General features: G+C 34.8%; 1 long non-coding RNA gene across 1 annotated transcript; it reads right to left on the bottom strand.

The window, feature by feature from the left end:
* Positions 1 to 3,958: 3,958 nt before the first annotated feature.
* Positions 3,959 to 19,208, bottom strand: LOC149923338 (uncharacterized). Its single transcript, XR_016476956.1, has 3 exons — positions 18,960 to 19,208; positions 16,028 to 16,191; positions 3,959 to 4,120 (listed from the first exon to the last, which is right to left on the bottom strand). It is a non-coding gene; the product is annotated as an uncharacterized LOC149923338 (long non-coding RNA).
* Between the last annotated feature and the right edge of the window lie 3,037 nt (positions 19,209 to 22,245).

The following is a 22,245-nucleotide window of genomic DNA, read 5'->3' as shown; positions in this document are numbered from 1 at the left end:
GTTTTTAATCGCACGCTCCAAATTTATCCCTTAGCGAGATCCCAACATTTCTCGTCTCGTGCGATCAGCATGCTGGCGATAGGCTTTTCTTGTTTTTCGGCTTTTCGTTCGCGTCGATTTTTCGTTTCAAGGCGACGACTTTCGCTTTACATGCCTCCAAATACGCGATTCTCGCTTCGCATCTCTCACCGTTCACTCTAGCAAAATTGTTATTGCAAGATAGCGTAGTCCAAGCTGTAATAAATATTATTAATCATGTAACCTTAGCCTTATACGAAAGCAGTGAAAACATAGATGAAATTACCTCGTAGTGACCAGCAGCGTTGTCAGTTCCTAAAACGCAAATTATAGTACCACAGGCAAAAAAGTCTCGATCTCAAAAACTATTATCGTATGCCTGAAAACTGGCGGTAGATTTAAATTGTGTGTGAAAAAGTGACGTTAAACTTGTGAAATCCAAAATTTTAATAACACTTAAAGTTCGACCGATTGAAAACGTATGTTTAAAAATTAAAGTTTCAACTGGTTTTCTGCCAATTATAAAAATTATCGTACGGGTGAGTAGAATTATCGAAAAATGCGTTCTATATAGTTCATCATTCAAAATATCGTACGTCCCAAAAATGATGTTGAAATTATCGACGTGTACGATAATTATCTGGTGACCAGCGCTTCAACTGCGATAAAGCTTCGATAGTATTTAATTTTATAATCGAAAGAGTAATACGAAGAACTAACTTACCCACTTATTATTATTATTATTATTATTAATTTAATTTATTGGTGCATTTAAGAGGTTTTACAAACATTGCAAAAGGTATACTACACCTCCCCAATCCACTTAAGTTAAGAAGAAACTTGTGCGTGGTGGGGATATGACTAAATTACTTTAATAATATTAGTCTTTGAAAAAGCAGTATAATTTAACGGTTGATGTTTTTTTAAATTATACATTCTTTTTTAGTATAAACGTTAATTATAAAAAAGTAGAAGTGAAGAGAAGCACATTGTGAAAAACTAAATGAATGAAACTACGCATTGTAACCCGGCCACCTGAATTAATGCCTTCAAAGGTCGCTTGATGACTTAGGCCTTGGGTATTAGCCTAGCTGATTATTAATATACGATTCTAAGACTTAAAACGGTTTTAAAATTCACAATTTATTAATTTAAAAAATCCAACGTTTCGGAGGAACTGTTCCTCCTTCTTCGGCGATTTTTACTGTCAGACTTGTAAAAATCCCTGAAGAAGGAGGAACAGTTCTAATAAAACGGGAGTTAAAAATAAAATATTACCTTTTCCCGCTTTGCCATCGGTTGAAAGAGCTAGGCCCTCTAGCGGGATCAGTCGAAGGTGGTTCGTAAACATTTTTTCAATATATGGACTTACATCTATTTGTTGGATATTTAAGAGGTTCGGAGAAACATGGATTTGCTCACTGGAACAAGGATTCAAACTGTTTGGAAACTCAGTTAGACATTCTTCATTTCAAACATTTTAGGTAGAGTTATCTGACCAACTACTTTCATCAGTGTCATATGCGCAGCTTGTCAAACTATTTCGGATTCCTTGTTTTTCATTCGTCTTTCTATTTAAAGGACTTCTAGATCATTTTTAACTCATTGTTTCTAATCTTTGTGTGCCATTTATAGTTCCACATCGATATATATATATATATATATATATATATATATATATATATATATATATATATATATATATATATATATATATATATATTTATATATATATATATATATATATTTATATATATATATATATATATATTTATATAAATATATATATATATTTATATAAATATATATATATATTTATATAAATATATATATATATTTATATAAATATATATATATATTTATATAAATATATATATATATTTATATATTTATATAAATATATATATATATTTATATAAATATATATATATATATAAATATATATATATATATAAATATATATAAATATATATAAATATATATATATTTATATATATATATATTTATATATATTTATATATATATATATATATTTATATATATATATATATATTTATATATATATATATATTTATATATATATATATATATTTATATATATATATATATTTATATATATATATATATTTATATAAATATATATATATATATATATATATATTTATATAAATATATATATATATATATTTATATAAATATATATATATATATTTATATAAATATATATATATATATTTATATAAATATATATATATATATTTATATAAATATATATATATATATTTATATAAATATATATATATATCGAAGTGGGACTATTGCTATGGATTTATTGTCGTTAAGTGTTTTTCGTGGAAAAGCAACGACACGGTAGATGGAGCTGCGAAAAATAAATTTTGTAAATTATTTTGTTGGCTGCGCTGGGACTCGAACCCAGATAGCCGCAAGCCGCGTAATCTCTTATACCGACGAATTTACCAACCAAGCCAGGACGCTCTGTACAAATTTTACTCGGAACTTCTAGTCTTTCTTTGCAACGCGGGGGGATTTGTCAAGTTAAGTTGTCGCAATTCCCGTTCCTTTTTCCGGGTTATTTTACGTATATTTACGGCGTTTTAGGGTCAAGTTAACCTCAAACTTCGCCTCCCCCCGCCCCCCACCCAGTGGATTTCCACGAAGGGTGATACGGGCGTGGCGGGAAGTTTGAATTACAGTGTGGGGCTACACAACGTTTCCCGATGGCCAGTTTCAGGTCTGCCAGGTAAACAGGGGGTACAATTTAGCCCCCCTTATCGAAACCGTGTATGCTCAGAAGTACTAAGTAAGGGTGGCACTTTCTTATCGAAACCGTGTATGGTCAGAACTAATAAATAAGTGTGGCACTTGCTTAACGAAGTCGTTTATGTGTGGCACAAAATAATATTATCGCCTTCTTGGCGAACTTGTATAGTTTGTATAGTTGGTCCAGATATTTGGTCTCATTCGATAAAACTCTTTGACGCTCACGCAGTGCCGTTAATTTCCGCCCCCTCCGAACAACCCCCTTAAAGGGAGAGTGATCGAAAATACCAATTTTTCTATAGAACAATAAAAGTAAAAGATTGGAATCGTCTACGCTCGCGTCTACTTGAAAGAGTGAAACCAAAAAATCCAAATGGGCTAGCACTTTGCCTAGCACTTTGGCAACAGGCCTTTAAGCTGAAAAGTATGCGACCATGGGGACAGAATCTCCGTCTTGCCATATTTGTAGTACATAAATACATTCTTGCAATGATATGATTTATGCAGTTGTTAATAATTCATATTAAATATCTTCTCTAAGAAAATACTAATTTAATCACCGAGATAATATAAAATCACATGGCCTCAACAGATTTTGTATTGCTTTGCCCACCCGCGTATCCTGAGGGTGGGCGGTGGCCCCTCTTTAACATAGGATGGTAAATGATATATCAAACGATAGGAAATCACATGGCCTCAACAGCTTTTAAATTGGTTTGCCCACCTGCGTATCCTGAGGGTGGGCGGTGGCCACTCTTAAACACAGGATGGTAAATTATATATCAAAAGATAGGAAATCACATGGCCTCATCAGATTTTGTATTGGTTTGCCTACCTGTGTCTACTAAGGGTTTATGGGTTTGCCCACTCGAATACACTGATGTGGAACTAATATTACGGCCTGGGCCGACTTGTTTTCTATAAAACGATTGTCTTTGAAATACAAAATACTTTAAATAAATTAACAGATGTTGGTTTTTACCATAGAACCAAGTTGTGGAGACTCATGGCACAATTTCGCAGCAACAATTACATCAGATGGTGGGTACCTGTTAACGCAATATTTTTAATATAAATAAATATGTATTATTAATTATAATTAATCAATAGAATGCGATTTATACGTACAAAGAGTGTTTATCTATAAGATCATAAACAATAATATTGTTAATTTCTGTATCCTTTATTTTCTTATACTTTTCTGTCAGTATTTCATAACGGACATTTTCACCCACTTGCAATGAAGGTAATTTGTAGGCAACGGAAAATTGACCTCTGCAATAAATTTCACTTTTTCGAAGACATGGTATGTTTTCACCAACTATTAATTTCGGAAAATAGAACTATATTAACTTTTGTATATTTATAATCTGCACTATTTATTTTATAATTTAATGTGATGTGATTCAATTCAAATTAATGGGAAATAAAATTTACCAACTTTTATGTTTAATTTAAACGTGTACGTTTTATAAACCAAAATACTATTGTGTCCATATACCTCCCTTTAAAATCAATACATTTTAGTTACGAATTAGTTCATGTTTAATAATAATAATAATAATAACTTTAGTTGGCTTTAGTGAAAATTGAGTCTAACAATTGTTAATTGGCTAAGTCGCGAGGCGACTTTTATGCCGTAGCACCGAAAAACATTAAACTTCATATTTTCATATTATCGTAGCAAAAGAAAATACATTAGAAAAATTGATTTACAACAACGCAGAACAAAGAAATAATAATTATTAAAAAATTATAATAGTAGAGGACCTAATCAAATAATATACAATTTTATATATGTGGTTGGTTTTTACTTATCTATAATAAAACCGGGGCTTTCTTAATAAATTATCGCGCGGCTTTTTTAAAATTATTTAATCCAATATTGGTTGGCGCAATAAAGTTTGTTAAATAAACTCGTTCTTTTACAGAATATATAATTTAGTTTGAAGCTGTTTTTTGCAAAGGGAGTTTCTATATAATACATTGATTTCCAGTGAAAAATTTCGCTAATTTACTAAGAGTAAATTGGTTATAAAAGGTTTTTACAATTGATTTAAAAATAAATATTAATGAGAAATAGAGAACAGTTTCTCAGATATTAAATAGATTGTACATTTGAAAGATCGGACCTGTAGTGTCTCTATACATTTTGTTGTCAATAACGCGTAACATACGTTTTTGTAGTAAGAAAATTCTGTTTAAATTAGTTTCAGATGTATTTCCCCAAATGGGAATACAAAACTTAATAATTGAATATATTAGACTAAAGTATAGTTGTTATTTGAGAGTAGTAGTAAAAAACTGTTTGCATTTATTAATTTTTGAGATATTGCAGGCAATTGTTTTAGCAACATAGTCGGTATGGGTATTCCATTTTAATGATGGATCGAACCAAAGTCCAAGGTATTTATATTTATCGACCTCGTTTAGTGTTGTATTACCTATAGATATATTGAGCGTAGGTGGTCGTTTTTTATTTATATTATGAAATTTCATGTATACAGTTTTGTCTAAGTTTAATTCTAGGAAATTATCCAAAAGCCATTTCTGAATCCTACACTCTAAAAAAGGTTGGGTAAAAAAATTGGGTAAAATATTTTTTTACCCATTTTGAGTCACTTTTGACCCAATTCGGTTTATTACAACTTAATTGAGTAGTCTTGTTTCACTAAATGCTATTGGGTTATTGCACGTGCCCAACTTGGGTTATTTTCTGCACACAAAGTGGTATAGAAAATTTTGTCGTCACTCGTCAGCTAAACTTTTGGTTTCATTTTCGTTTCCCGCCATCTTGCCTATCAAAGTAACAAACTAGCTAGTCCCTACAACGGACAAATAGGAAAAGTTTCAGATGTTAATTGAAAGATTTTGTTTAATGGTAATTTCACATATTCTACTTCATTTTGTGAAAAATATCCGATGTATAAATGAATTATCATTAGAGTTAATTTGCATTCAACAGTTACTTCTAAGCCTTAGATCTTCAGGACCTTTTAGAAGTTATAACTTGGTCTTTGAAAGTTGGAATTGGAGTACATAATTTCTTTGAGGTTTAAAGTTAGAACTTGTTTCTTTAAATAATTATTAACGAAATCTAATAATAATGAAGGTTAAAAGTAAAGCCTTAAAACACATTTGTTAAGTTAGAATGGTACATGTACATTAAATATTTGGGGCTTAAAACTGGATTAATTATTAATGTAAGCTTCAATATTATATTCTATTATATTGATAATAGAATTGATGATGGTGAAGTTCTTTCAATATGCTAAATTATGGTAACATCATGTTGTTGTTACAAAGTCCAATTACTATTTGACTAATTATTATATAAATAGTAAAAAACTAAAAATGGAATTAAAATAGGTCAAAATTTAAGGTTCAATATTAAAATAATTAGAAAATTTTATAATAGTGTTAACGTGTGAAAAGTCCACAAACTTAACATAGCACCGTTGTTTTAGTAAGGGCTAAAGATCAACGGCGTGTCTATTTACCCCCGATTTTCGGTGGCGAATAGCCTGTGTCTATTTACCCCCGACAATCGGGGGTTAGGTTAGGTTAGGTTAGGTCCCCCGAAGTGAAAGATGATAACATTGATTAAGAAGCAGCCTATTTACCACCGAAAATCGGGGCATCATTTTTTCCGTGGTAAATAGCACCGACCGCGCTAGCAAGTCTATTTACCACCGAATACGAGGTACCCCCGAAAATCATTAGAAAGGGAATTGTGGAATTTAGTTTGGCATTTTCGGTCGTGTAAATATAATAGAATCCAGTCCTGGCTCTTTCCTCGTACGCCTAATAATTGTAGTTTTCTTAAAAGTCGTTTATGGTCAACATAGTCGAACGGTTTTTTAAGATCTCAAAAAACTCCAATTCCGTATTCACCATTGTCTAGCCAATCGATTATTTTTTTATACACTTTAGAGAGAGCCGACTCCACACCCGAATTCGCTCTAAAGCCAAACTGCTTATTGGATACTAAATTAAATTTAGTGCAGAATTTTAGTAGGCGTTTATAAAAACATTTGTCGAATATTTTGGAGAAAATAGATAGTAAAGTTATTGGTCTATAATTTTTCGGGTTGGAGCGGTCACCTTTTTTGAAAATTGGAATGATTATCGATTTTTTAAGCAACGTAGGATAAATACCGTTGCTAAAAGATAAGTTGATAATGACCGATTTGCGAGACCCTTTTAATAATTTTAGGGCTTATATCGTCAAAACACGGATTAATTCGTTTTAAGGCTGCCTATTATTTCTTAGATTTCATTACTCGAGGTGTCTTCGACGAACATGGAGTTACATAATGGATTTATATGTATATAATTTTCTTTATTTTGATTTTCGTCAACCGTTATATCAGGATTAAAGTATTCGGAGAAGTTTCTATATATTTATAATAATGTTTACTAAATTCCATGTTTTCCTTGGATTATTTCGGGAATTTAATAGAGTTGTCCTAAACATTTTGCTCTTGCATTTTTTATAAGATTATAAATATTAAAACTTTTAGCCATGGTTTATTATAAATTGTTAAATTTTAAAAAAGCTGCTACTTCATGACTTAGAAAAAAACTTTATTTTATTCGGTGCTTTCGGACCGTGGTCCTTCTTCAGCGAGTGACTGTTACAAGTGATTCCTTAACACTAATACAAAACCAAAAATATTTCTACCATTGGGCAATGAGCTTTAACCCTACTCTCGGACTTTCATCATTCCAACACGCGATGAAAGTCCGAGAGTAGGGTTAAAGCTCATTGCACTGTTTGGTGTACCTAGATGTTTGAGAACTTCTTCAAAAGTATCAATAAAATTAGCAAAACTATTATGACATCGATATAAGACACAGATATATATATTTCCAATTTTAATAGAAAAGATTTAACAACTTTCCGTTAATATGCATGCTTTTTCTATTATTTCAAAATGCATGTTATTTTTAACAAAAAAAAACCATACCTCCACCCCGATCAGACTCACGACCATTACCAACAAATGTATAAATAGGATAATCTGCAAAGTTTTTGGGTACCGCGTTTCAACTAGGGCAAACACGTCAACTTCGAAGCAAAACTCGGTACAACAAGTAGAATAAAAATTAGCAAAATTTGCATTAGTACTACGTATGTTTTTATATACTACAGGGTCTTTTTTTTTGCTCGGAAAAGTGTTTTTTTTCAAAAACTATTTATAGTACCGATTTCAAATTTGGAAGGTCAATTCTCTATACCGGGGGACAACAGTTTGAGAAATTTGAGCGTTTTCGGTAATGTTTTTCACCAATTTTGAAAAATTATTTTTCGACCACTAGGTGCGAGATAAAAAATTTCTATTATAAAGTTGTAGGCCGTCATCGAAAACCCTTAAAAATTGTTCACTCGACGAAAAACAATTTATTTATCAGTGAAAATTCGAGCTTGAAAAATTTACAAGTTGGTGAAGCCAAATTACGATTGTTTGAAACGATAATTGAAACCGAATTACCTAATCCAGTTGAAACTTTGGTTAAAAAAACGACCGGATTTAAAAAACACGAGGCTATAGGTCAATCCTAAACATGCATTGGGTATTTAAAGGAAAACTTTGGGAGATTATTATCAGTGTTTGATAATATTTCGAACAATGCCTCGTTATTCAGTAGCTGAGCGTACCGAGATAGTTGCCATTTACTATGGAGAAGCAGCACAAAACCTTAGAAGAGTGACTGAAATCTTCGCAGAAAGACATCCAAATGGAGCACTATCTGTAAATACAGTAAGACGAGCAATTCACGATTTCAATCAATTTGGTAACGTGCAACCTAGGTTTCACGGATTGGGTCAACCGGATTTAGACTTCGAGAACAATGTACTCGCGTACTTTGTGGCATATCCTCGCCACAGTTGCGCTAACGCCGCTGCTGATTTGGGTTGTTCTGCAAATCGTGTGTGGAAAATTCTTCGTAAGAATCGCTATCACCCATACAGAGCTACGCTCCACCAAGGACTAATTGACGGAGACCATCAAAGACGTTATGAATTTAGCAACTGGTTACTAAATGCTGTCCAAGAAGAGAGACAATTTTTGCGCCATGTTTTGTTCTCCGACGAAGCGTCATTTTCTAGAGATGGGCCCTTTAATCATCAAAACAGCCATCTTTGGTCTGACATCAACCCACATTGGGGTTTTGAATATCATCACCAGGTTCAATTTGAACGGGTCAATGTTTGGGTTGGACTTGTTGGAAACCGTTTGATTGGTCCCTTTTTCCTGCCGACGAACCTCAACGGCCAAAGGTATTTACATTTTCTACAGAACGAACTGAGTGACGCAATCGACGACCTTCCATTGGCTGAAAGACGTCAGTTGTGGTTTCAGCAAGATGGCGCCCCTCCGCATTTTTCCCGGCAAGTAACTGAGCACCTCAACAACGAGTTTCCTGAAAGGTGGATAGGGAGAAATGGTCCAGTGCATTGGCCAGCAAGGTCACCTGACCTAACACCGCTGGATTATTTTCTCTGGGGATTCGTTAAAGCAAAGGTATACGCCACGCCCATTGAAACTAGGGAGGAACTCATTAGACGAATAATCAGTGCTTGCCGAGACGTCACACCAGAAATGGTAGAGAAAGCGTTTGAGAACTTAATTGTCCGCGCACAAACCTGTGTTGCAGCCAATGGTGATATTATTGAAAATGTTTTGTAAAAATTTATGTGAATAAAATATCTGCATTTAAAAACCAAACGTGTACATTTTTTCAAGTGTGAAAACTCTACTACGTTTGTATTAGACTTGTTCCCTTTTCAATTATCGTTTCAAACAATCGTAATTTGGCTTCACCAACTTGTAAATTTTTCAAGCTCGAATTTTCACTGATAAATAAGTTGTTTTTCGTCGAGTGAACAATTTTTAAGGGTTTTCGATGACGGCCTACAACTTTATAATAGAAATTTTTTATCTCGCACCTAGTGGTCGAAAAATAATTTTTCAAAATTGGTGAAAAACATTACCGAAAACGCTCAAATTTCTCAAACTGATGTCCCCCGGTATAGAGAATTGACCTTCCAAATTTGAAATCGGTACTATAAATAGTTTTTGAAAAAAAAAACACTTTTCCGAGCAAAAAAAAAGACCCTGTATATCAATCATTTGACAAAACAAATAAAAATTCCTACTAATGGAGTAATTAAAGTTAGATTTTCATTTTTTTTTTCATTTTCTTGGTTGCAAAATCTAATCTATAGATGTCTTTGCGATAATAATTTAATTAGTTGCAACCTATTTGAGACGCTCTGGTAATTTGTTTTTACCAAACAATCTTTATTTATAGCGGGTGTAGTCTTGTTCTACGTAGATATTAGTTCCTTTCAGTTTGGTGTTGTTCTTAAGTAGGGACATTTTTTGGTCATATGTTTCAGCTTGGAATATAATAGGTCTATTCTTTCCTGCTAGAAATGCACCCCTGCGATATACTTGATTTGGTTTAACTTTGGTAGTTATCTCTAAGTTACTTATTAAAAGTTAAGAGACTGAGTCGCTCAATTGGTTACGGTCTTCAAGTTCATTGTCTTGAAGACCGCGTATTAGAAGGTTTTTACGTCGGATGACAACTTCTAAGTTCTTTAGCTGTTGATAAGACCTTATCTACTTTGTCTTCTAAATCTGCAATTCCACTTTTAATTGGATCAATTTTATCTACTTTTCCCTGTATTTGACTTAATGTGGTTTTGATTGCTAATTGTTTTTCAGTTAATTTATCTAGTTTTGCATTAAAGCTTATTCGACTTTTACTGAGGACATCAATTTTGGAGGATATAGTTTTAAGTTCGCGAAGGACTGAATTTTTTGTAACTTCTTCTGAGTCAGACGTATCAAAATCATCATCACTTGCTAGGCCAGTATTGTTTAATGGATTTTTTTGCTTTTTTAGAGCGAGTAGATCGACCCATTTTGGGTTATACATTTAATTTAGAGTTGCCAGGCAGAATTCGTAGGTAGGTAATGATATAAAAGTAAAAATAAGATTAAATAAAATTTTAACAGTTATAAGGACGCTTCCGTGTTCGTGGCCGAAAACGGGTACAATTACGAACGAGGGGGTTGCAAGTTTAAGGCTTTAATAGAGCATACCACGCCAATAAATGCAAAGCGAGTTTTTAGGCTTGCTTTGGCATCGTGTACATCACATTTATTTGAGGCTCGAATTGCCCGAGTTGCCGTTTTTGGTACCAAGTGTAAACGAATTGAGGAAACACAACCAATGCAATGATAATGGAGTTTATTGTAAATCGAAGTTCAACTTAATCTAATTCAATACACTTTTAAGAAATACAACTGGGACGCTAGCTTACTGTTCTAGAGGGGCCAAGTGTTCAATTAAAGTTACGGGAGGACTGGTTCTGGAAGACACAGCTTTGATACTACAATAAATCAAGGGATCCGGTACTGGGAGACTCAGATTTGATAATAATTCAAGGGATCTGGTACTGGGAGACACAGATTTCTGATCGGAAGATTACTTACTAAATTATGGGTCGGACCGATGGTTTCTCTTGAAAAAATGTTTGGGGAACCTACCATGTGGTTAGCGGTTTCAAATATCTGAATCTACGGGGTCGAGCTTAATAATTCAAGGGCGTCGCAAAAATAATCATATAACGAGGGCCTGATATAAGCCACTATTATCCCCTATACACTTCAAAATACTAATACAAAATAATGCAAAAAAAGAACAAAAAGTGTTGATACAATTACCGCCAACTTCTGGCTGGACTTCTTGTACTTCCGCGCACAATTACTTTTGTGAACACAGTCTTTGTAGTCACAATACCGCACTGCACAGTCCTTTCTTGAGGGACACGACTCCGCACGCACTTCTCGCGTTTGTACAACTTCGACTTGGGCCCGCTGCCCTCGCCCACCGTTTACTCTGACCTTCTTGACTCTGTCGTCCCAAAAAAACTGCTGTGCTCTCTGCCCCGGGAACTCTCTTTATATCCCTCCCTTATCTAATCTTTATCTTATCTTTAAACTCCATCGGGATACCTCCCGCAACGAAATTAGTAGAACAAATATTTACAGCGCGCCTTCCCGCTAGTAGATGACGCCACCATCTGGCTCTCCTCGGCCCGCTTGGCGAAAAGAACAAATAACACCGTCGTCTGCTTTACTATAGGCAGCTCGTATCCCCTAACATACCCCTTATTTCACCCCAAAAAATGTCAGGTTCCTAACACAGTACCAACCTATAATAATATACAAGAGAGGAGATTATTTCAAACGTCAGGTTTCAACGAATTCTGTCGGCGTTGTGATTTCTTGATCGAGCTGCCCGAGATTCCCGATTGCACAATTGATAAGAGATGATAAAGTCCGATGAGAGCCACATATGATTGTATTTTTTATTTTCCCTTGACTTTTCCTCCTTTTGGCGTTTTTTAATTGAAATAGAAGTAGTTTATTGTTGCCTAGTACGTAATATTCTGTCTTAGCTGAGCACTCTTGGTTGGCACAACATAATTATGCTCCTAAACGTAGATTTAGCAAGGCAATCAACCAACCTATAATAATATACAAGAGAGGAGCTAATTTCAAACGTCAGGTTTCAACGAATTCTGTCGGCGTTGTCTATCTACCCAACAACCTTGAATGTAAACCCTATTAGGAAGACTGAGGCTTTTTACTTAAAATTGCAAATCCACAAAAAGTTATAAAAACAATTTTTAATCGATTACACTCAAATTAAAAATTTATTTGCGCAATGCGTTTTAGTAAAACGTTCCACTAAGATCGCATGTACAAACAACCAATCAGAGTACAACCGCCCTCCTCTTAGACATTGACGTACCGAAAAGGGGTATTTGTTTTTGTCAATTGTAATTTATTTTATTGACCAAAATAATAATAATAATATACGTTTAAAAACCACCTATGGACTGCATTGTAAAGGATTGCAGTCCATATGTGGTTCCTTTTAACTAAACATTGCGTATATACTTACCTCCACCACTTCCCCTAATCGTATTTCCGTTGCTTTGCAACTCGTTTTTAAATTGAAAATGTTTAAGCTTAGTTTCTCTTTTCGGTGTTATAGTCGCAAGCCAGATTTCCCGCACGGTACTGACGAGTCCCAAATAGGACGAAACCGGTCTACCGTCGTCCATTTACGTGAACCAGGCAACCAGAACTCTCCCCTTAGAGCCAGCCCCGAACCGAAAATCGTCCGCTGCGTTCCACTTCGGAAAAACATTATCATACAGTATAGTTCAAATGAATAGGCACATCGGATTACCTTGCCGTTATGCCCCACAACGAACGGTTTTTCGTCACTGAAGACCGACCCGATGCCATTGTTCAGGTGTCCAGTCTAGGTTAGCGGTAGCAAATTCCGGCCTCCCTTGGCGGTTTATTATCCTTTCTTTCTGACCGGCAATCCTACCGCTCAGATTACTCCTTACAAAGGTCCTACTTACAGCCCGTCGTTATATTGAGCTCTTGAAAAATGATTACTTCCCAAGCGTATTGGAGAGGTTTTAAAACGGCAATTTCGATTTTATGCACGACTGAGCGCCAATCCACAAGGCGAGAGCCACGGCAGAAATATTGGAAAGGCTTCGCACTCATTTCAGCTTTAGGGTAAATTTTTAAGATCACATATCTAGAATTAAACTTTGGCCAGCGAGCGAACAGTTGGCGAGATGGTAAAGTTGATTAAATTGGGTCAGTGATGTCATTTCGAACAGCGAAACATTTTGTGTTTTTAGGTGTAAATATAATGAAGTTTTCAAATAACGAATCTTTTGTTCTTCTATTTAGATTATGAATTGCCCTGCCAAAGGGTATGCTATGAACCCCATAGAAAATCTATAGGCAGAAATGGTTCGTGCTATTCACCATACAAACGTAAGGAATGTCCAACACCATCTGGAGGCGGTACAAAATGCGTGGCGTGATCTAAAATTGAACTTTTTTTCGAGCCTATCACAATCGAGAAGTTGTTGAAAAACGTGCCGCAAAGTAGTATAGTAAAAAAAAACGATGGAAATTCCTCCATGTTTGTATTGTATTGCATTTATAAGAAATTGTCATTGGTTGTTAGAGTGTAAATAAACTTTCATTTGAACTCTGTTCGTAACCATATTTAGTTCTTAAATTTTAACGGCCGGTGGTCATAATCCAATTTAGTTCTTTTATTTAAAGCTGACTACTCAAGATGTAGGGCAAATAATGTGGTCTTGAACCCAATTGGTTTTCCTACTTGAACGCCTCCTTCCACGTTAAGTTTTTGTTATGGCGGTTGTGGGTAATGAGTTTGTTGTGTATGCGTTTAGTATGTATGGGTGTTTTCTCTCCAACTTCTTCTTATTGACTTTTCGGACGGACAGAGTGCTGAGGGTCACGATAAACGTCTTAACGTCCAAATGGCAGGGTGTCCAACAATTGTTTACGGTATTCTTCTTAGTATCAATTTGCGATCGCATCGGGCGGGATTCGAACCCGAGCCCTCGTGCATGACAGGCGAGTGTTCTACCACAGCACCACCGATACATGTTACGGTTCAAAGAAAATTATAAGTTCAGCTTAAGCGGAAGAGTATATTAATAGTTTTTAAAGTCAAAATTTTTTTCGTATGAAAATTTAAAGGTAAAATCTTGTTTACGCGCGGTCAGCAGATAAGATGGTTAAAAGGTTAAACCCGTTAGTTTTTTGTAATTTTTTTCCTTTTTTTCCAGTGGTATATTTTTATTTTTTGTGTATTTGGCATATTAGTTTTCAAGCGTATTAGTTCATTTATGAAGAAAATATCGAGTTGTATACATCGTGCTCTTACACTTATGTTGGTCTGGTTTTTAACTGGGTCATCATTACTTCGTTATTTATTTTAAACGTTTTCTCGACTGATTAAGATGTTTAATGCAGTTCATCAATTGGGTTCGTTCGTTTTTATTTATAAAGAGCCCTTACTATTCAGTCTACGGTCATTTATTGATATACGAGCTGTCGTTTAGTCAAGTGGCTTTCTGTGCTTTGTGAATGGTAAGTTTTTCGCTTCTTGTTAATACATTTTCTATTGGTGTGGATATTTGGACATATACGATTCCTAATGCAGTCATTGATTTCCTGGGTGTGCGAGTCATTATATGATATGGGAAATTGGACGGTATTGGTCTTTTTCATGCGGTATGTGTCACAACGTCAACCAGATGTCGAATATAGCTAATCTGCGGTATCTTCATTAAGGGCGAGTGTTGAAATAAAATGACCGTTAAAGATGCGGCAAGTATTTCATAAGCGAGAAAAATACAAATACCCTCTGTAGATATTTCTTTCATTACAATTTGCTTAGTATTATATTTATCTGATTAACTTGTTCTGTAAATAGGGTTAAATTCAATTGTGCATTGTTTTAATACGTCTAACTCGCTGTGGTAACTATTTAATTTATATTATTCTGAATAAGTTACACTCGGTTGTTTCGTCAGAATTATTTTAATTAAAATTAAATTTTTATACCGGGCGGGATTGAACCGGGATTACGTTTTTAAGGGTCGTCTCGAGAAATTTATACCACTAGGTACAATTCTTCCGAGGAGAGGTATATTTTGGCTTGCCAACTTGTTCAGCTGTAAACAGTTATTAATTTATTGATACCTTTGGCAATTTTGAACCTTTTAGAAATTCAAAAACAGATTTGGATTCTGCGTGACATTGCGAGTCAATCGGACCTAGCAAGTATAATTACTATTATTTTTCCACGTGAGAGACCGTAATAAATGTGCATAAACATTTCGTGGGCATATTCTTTCCAACAAGCCATCAAGCAGCTCTATGTCAAACAGAACCGAAATGGCGGCCAAATGAAATCGGCCGGAAACTTTTGTCCGGGACTGTGCATCAAACTTTTCTAATTGCAAATTTCCCTTTTTGACTAGTATATAAGCTCGTCCCGAGTAAGTCAAAGTCATACAGACTTCTGAATTATAACATGCAAACAGGGCACCTTTAGACAAAAGAGTAGTAGTGGCGGTCTTAAAATATACAGCAACCTTTTGCCCAATTCCAGATTTACCCAGTTTCAATTTAAGAACCTTCGAAGTTATTTTTCAGGTATCATGAGTATGATTATTTTTCGAAAACCTTTTTTTTACAAAAATAACTGTGTATTCATATTATTATGTGATTTTTAATAAGCTGGAGAAGATGGATTTGACCATCACTGTGGAGGAATATGTCCATACCTCTACGCTTTATTCGGCAATGAACTCCATCCCATTGCTCTCCACTTCTCTCACATCTTCACCTTCGACTTCTTTCGTAGCAACCTCATCGTCAACGGTCGCGTCAGTATCACCCACTTCAACACCTCAAGCATCGACATCCTTACCCCCCACTTCTTCTACCTCTAGAAAAGTCATTAAATAAAATCACTTAACGAAGAAAAAATTAATAATTAAATAACTATGATTTAGAAGCTTTTCTGGCTTTAGAAGAAATCATAAAGCAAACTCTCGGAGAAGAGTTTCCATATTTATAATTTAAAAAATAAATACAAAAACAAATGTGTTTTTCTTACATATAAAAGACATTATATTTTAGAGCTGAATAGATGTACCAATGAATAATAATGGAGATATCGGTTAACACGAAAAAAATTCAGAATAATACTGGAAATATTGGTTAACGTTAAGGGGTCTCTGAGATTTTATCATATTACAAAATCTACAGTGGGATATATAGATTTTTTATAAATAAAAATCTCTCACATATATGGATTTCAGAGTCTAGCATCTATCAGATTTATAGGCATGAAAGCGGAGGGTTTAAAAGATCGGGTCAGACCTCCGCTCTTTACCAGTTGCGATAAACAGCTAGACCGTACAAATGATTCCGTGTACCGAATGCGCGAAACAGTTTTCTAAAAAGTAAATTTTAAACAACATGTAAATTTAAAATACGTTTCTTCAACCTGTACGTAGCATTAGTTTTGCGCAAAGATACAAAATAATTCATCAGAGTAGCCCACTTTCTGCCACTCCAGACTCCCGCTATCAAAACAACCCCCAACAGCTTCACGATCTCCTAAAAGTCGACGTATCCGAGCGAGGGGCTAGTCACTCGCGAAATGTGTACACCAGATTTCGCGAAGTCGTTAAAAATATCTTAATTTTACAAGCAAAGTCTTTAAAAAAATGACGAAATCTTTTTAGCGAAGTCTAAAAAAAATTCTTTAACCCCTGAAATCTGGCGTAGTCCGACAAAGTCCAATGAAGTGATTGCAAACTTATAGAACCCCAGCAAAGTCTCTGAAAGTACTCAAAATTTTAAACTAAGTCTCGCGTATTCTTATATCGAGTTCCACGAAATATTCATCTTTGAATTTTTTCTTAAATCCTTTTTAATCCTTATCTCTCTCCTGCCATGCCTGCTGCTCAACTCTTTCTTTCAATCACGGGGTTAAACTTTAATACTGGTTCAACACACAATAGGGGTTAGAAGTATGCAATTTCTGGGAATTTCATTTTTGGGTTTTGTAGACGATTCCGCTCGGGATTCCGTGAATTTTCGGACAGTAGTCCCGTGCGTACGGTACGGTCGAGGATCCAATTTCAGGACGAACTTAGTTGCTGAGTTCTAGTATCGAGCGTGTAGTGGGCAAATAGACAAATTCCTTGCCTAGTTACGTACAAATAAATTAGTACGAAGTTATTTTATCCGTGTTTTTTTTTAATACTGGAATTAATCGTACATCGAGTTAAACATGGAAGTAAATATGGATAAAACCACGGATAAAAGACTCGCGGAAACTCCATCGAAGGAAATCTCGAACCAAACACCGAAGTAAAAGCAATGTAAGTACACTTATTACTATTAATAATAAAAAATATCTATGGTAATTTATTATATATATTTTTTTTATTTTAAAGGGATAATGAAATCGGACAATACAGTACCTTGAAACTATTCAGCTTCCAAAACTTTATCTTTTTCTATTTTTCAGTCTTTAGAAAAAATTGAAACTCAAATTTAAAAAAAAAATAAAACTACGCCGCAATCGGCGGACGACCTTCTTCAAAACATCGAAGAAGTCTTTGTTCTTGAGGACGCTATCGTCGTTTCGCGGTTTACCCCGTAAGCCACCCAAACAGACCCCGAAATATTAACTTTGACATGAAAACCGGCATTAATTAAATATTTTAAAAATTACTCAAATAAGAAGCGGGGCTTAAAGTAGAACATATTTATTCGCGTGAGATACGTACGCGAAATGAACGATGGTGCGGAAGTCGAGGTATTACCGTATTTCCGGTGCAAAACCCAAGCAACACTTTAACCCAGATGTAATACCAGGACAAAAAGAATCCAGTGTGAAGCAAATAACACAAGCGATTGGGGAATTTCATGATATGGGCAGTGGCTGTACAATAGACCGTATCTTGTTTTTTTTCAAATCGATAATAAAGCGTACGTACCGCTAGTCGGGGGTACGAATATCAATCTACCCCTGAGCTCGATAATACCGGCAAAGGAGTATTAAACATTAAAACCAAAGACCAATAGTGTTTCTTGTGGCGTGTCCTTGCTAAACTTAATCCACAACCTCCAAATTCCCATCGCGTTAATCAGAATAAAAACGTGATGTTTGAAAAAGAATAAGACTGCAGTGACATTACCTTTCCTTTCGAATTAAATCATTTTAAACCTAAATTTTTTTTTAAATAAAAACAATCTGTCTATCAACGTTTTCGGGTATGAAAAAGTAGTTTTTCTTCTTCTGGTAAGCGAAAACAGAGCCCCCGAAGATCGGCAAAGAGACCTCCTTAATCATTAGTCAAAAGGAAACCAACATTTTTGCCTAATCACTTATATTAGCCGACTATTAAGTCATTTCACAAACCATAACGGGAAAATTTACGTGTCGTTATTGCTTACAAAACTGCGCACGAAACCATAATGAACACGTGAAAAACTGCAACGTTCACACCCCCCCCAATTTGCAAAATACCACACAAAAATCCCGTTTTGAAATTCGATAAAATTGAATGCCTCCAAAAGGTAAGAAATAATTTCGATAATTCATGAATTCACGTGCTTAACACATTTATTTTTAGGTTCCCTACGTCATTTACGCGGATTTTGAATCTATAATTGACAGAATCCAGACTTATTTACCTGATTCCTCCCTATCATCAACAACGAAACTTTCGGAGTACGTAGCTTGCGGTTGAAGTAACGTTGCAATACGACCGGACGGTATTTATTTTTGGTTTCATTAAAAAATATATTTTCGCTACGACTTTTATCATTATTACAGGAAAGCCAAATGACCCTGTTACATAAAGGGGAACCGACGCTATCGAAATTTTTCTTTTAAGTTTGTTGATGGAACGGAGCACCATCACCGAATTATTCAAGGAAAATATTCCAATGTATCTCACTCCAGTCGAAGAAGAATTGTGTCGTAACACGACACAATGTTAGAGAGTAAACTTACTCCTTTGCAGTATTTAAATAGGTGTACTTTTAAAATTACGCCTTTTACAACAACTCCTTTTGAGGTGTAAATTGACACCATTAGCAGTATTAAATAACGCCTTTATTAGAGGAAAAGTATACCTTTAAAGATATTAAACAACTCCTTTATATGTGTAAAATGACCCCTATAGCGTTATAAAATGACGCATTTCAAATAAATTTAACAACACCTTTAGAGGTGTAAAATTATCTCTTTGGCGGTGCAAAATGACTCCGTTAGCAGTAAGGAAATATCGTTTGAGCTTTATGTACTAACCTCGATAGCCGTGTGAAATGACACTCACTCTTAAAAAAAGGGTATACAAATAGGCTTTTTCTGTTTTGTTCCTTAGAGTAAATTTACCCCTTTAAATTTATTAAATGGGTAAAATTTTATTTTACTCCTTTTTATTTCTGCTATGAAGGTTTACAAGTGTAAAAAGGTTATATTTTTTATATATTTATTTTATAAAACTTTTCAAACGTTTTGCTTATCTGGAAAATGAAGTAACAAGGGTGTATTGTTAAAGGCACCGTTTTTATTCCGTAAATATACCATTAACAGGGCCGTGCAGAGGTTTCCTGGGGCCCCGGGTCAAACTTACTCGTCGGCCCTTCGAATTACAACCAACTCGAGCCTCTCGCAAGTTATCATGATTTACACCCCCCTCGAGCCCCGAAAACGTTTCCCACATGCGCCCTTGCCATAAAAACCGAAAAGACGCTCTTATTCAACTATTTTGTTCACTTAATTACTTTAAAATATTACAACTAGGTACAGTCCCGGACATAAGTTTCCGGCCGTTTTCATTTGGCCGCCATTTTGATTCTGTTTGACGTAGAGCGTCGTTGGAGGTCTTGTATGAATACTTACGCTCACGAAATTAGTATCAACATAAATTATTTTGATATATCTTACAAGGAAAAAGAAAAATCAAAATTAGTAAAACCCCACCGATTTGACTTTACCAAATTAAGCGTTTAGTTAGTAACAATTAGGCCCATTAGACGCACAATGTCACGCAGAATCCGAATCCTTCTTTGAAATTTAAATCGGTTCAATATTACCAAAGTTATAAATAAAATAACAACGGTTTAAAACTGGAAAATTAAGCCTAATCGAAATATTTATTCAAACAGATCAACTGAAGTGGGAAGCAGGCGTTAAAGCGGGGGAAACAATTGCGTTCAAGACCACTTGATTTTGCAGTTCACCTTAAGTTGTTAGCGTTAAAATAAAAACACTAAATAGAACAGTGACCAGAATTAAATAATTGCAAATTTTATATCAATCATCACAAACAATGACATATTTAGAAAATGTCTCAGAGTAATTTTGAATTTTTTCAGATTAGCACTTTACGACACTTATTAATAAGTCCAATAACCACATTTGTCTACATCCTCTCGCATACTCTTGGGCATCGATTCGTGATAGGCCTGAAAAATTAGTCGTTGAGCTTCAGATCGCGCCACGCATTTCCAGAAGGCGTTGAACATTTCGTCAGGGCACCAGCCCGCATCTTCGAAATATTTTGTATTTTCTTATTTTTTAAACATTATTTACAGGGCCCCTATAAATATAATATTTTTATTTTAGGGCCATTTATTTTAACAATATAATTTTTGGGACCCCTTAATTTTAACATTATTTTTAGGGCCCCAATTCAACAATATTTTACGGGCACCTAATTTTAACGTTTTTTTGGGGTCCACAATTTCAACGTTATTTTAGGGCCCACAAATTAAAATTTTTATTTAAGGACCCCAATTTTAATATTATTTTAAGTACCCAAATTTTAATTCTATTATCACGGTCCTTAAATGCCATTACGTTAGGGCCTCTAAATTTATCAATACAAATAATTACAACTATTTTTAACATTATTTTAGTGCCCCTCATTTTAATATATTTTTGGGTCCCAAATTTTTGCATAGAGCCTTCAACAGTGTTTATCAGGCTCTGCATTTCGTACGTTTGAGTAATTGATATGAAGAACCATTTCCGCCTACAGGTTTTCATGGGGTTCAAATCACATCGTTTGACAGTCCAATTTATAATCTAAATAAAGAAGGAAAAATAAGTTGTTCGATACCAGAACTGTATTTAAAACTAACAATCCGAAATGTATCGCTGTTTGAATTGACTTTTCTGGTCCAAATTCATCACCTTTCCGCTCTCGCACTCATTCCGGCAGCAGGTTCAATTTCTTAGAATCTAGAAAAAAAGTTTGAGCAATGCGCGAACATTCGGCGAGATCAGAAAGGTGATGAAATTGGACCAGTGAAGTCCGTTCGAACAGCGATACATTTCGTATGTTTTAAATAGTGTTATGGTTTCAAACAACTTATTTTTCGTTCTTCTATTTAGATTACGATTTTGCCTGTCAAAGGATGTGAATTTCAGATTGTGCCACGCATTTCGTACCGCCTTCAGAAGGTGTTGAACTTTTCGCCAGGGCCGTATTAATAGGAATATAACCTCCAACGCGATTTGAATGAGAGATACCCACAATTTTTGGGATTACCTTTCCAGTAAACCACTAAGCAGCGCCGAAACCTCTAAAGCCATAGGAGGGCGCGGCTAACAGCGAAACCGTTGTCAGAAGGAGACTAAAATACCAGAAGTTATATTCCCTTTAAGGCATGTGCCAAGTGCACTATCACCCAGGGCCCCCCGAGGTCAAGTCTAACATAGCGGGCCCTATAGCCCGCATCTTCGAAATAATTTTCATATATTTTTTAATTATCTTTAAAGGCCACAAATTTAAATATTATTACTTCAGAGCTATTAATTTGAACATGATTATTTTTAGGACTCTTGAACATTGAGTGAGATCGAAAAGGTGATAAAATTGGATCAGTCAAGTCCATTCGATTAGTCGGAAGAAGGTGTTAAAGCGTTAAAAACAATTACGCTCAAGACCACTGGATTTTGCCCTTC

This window comes from Leiobunum rupestre, chromosome 10, assembly GCF_980474605.1.
Source record: "Leiobunum rupestre chromosome 10, qqLeiRupe1.1.hap1, whole genome shotgun sequence".
In the NCBI taxonomy this organism is placed as follows: Eukaryota; Metazoa; Arthropoda; class Arachnida; order Opiliones; family Sclerosomatidae; genus Leiobunum; species Leiobunum rupestre.
Note: the sequence above shows the minus strand (reverse complement) of the source record. Positions and strands in the feature narration are given on the sequence as shown.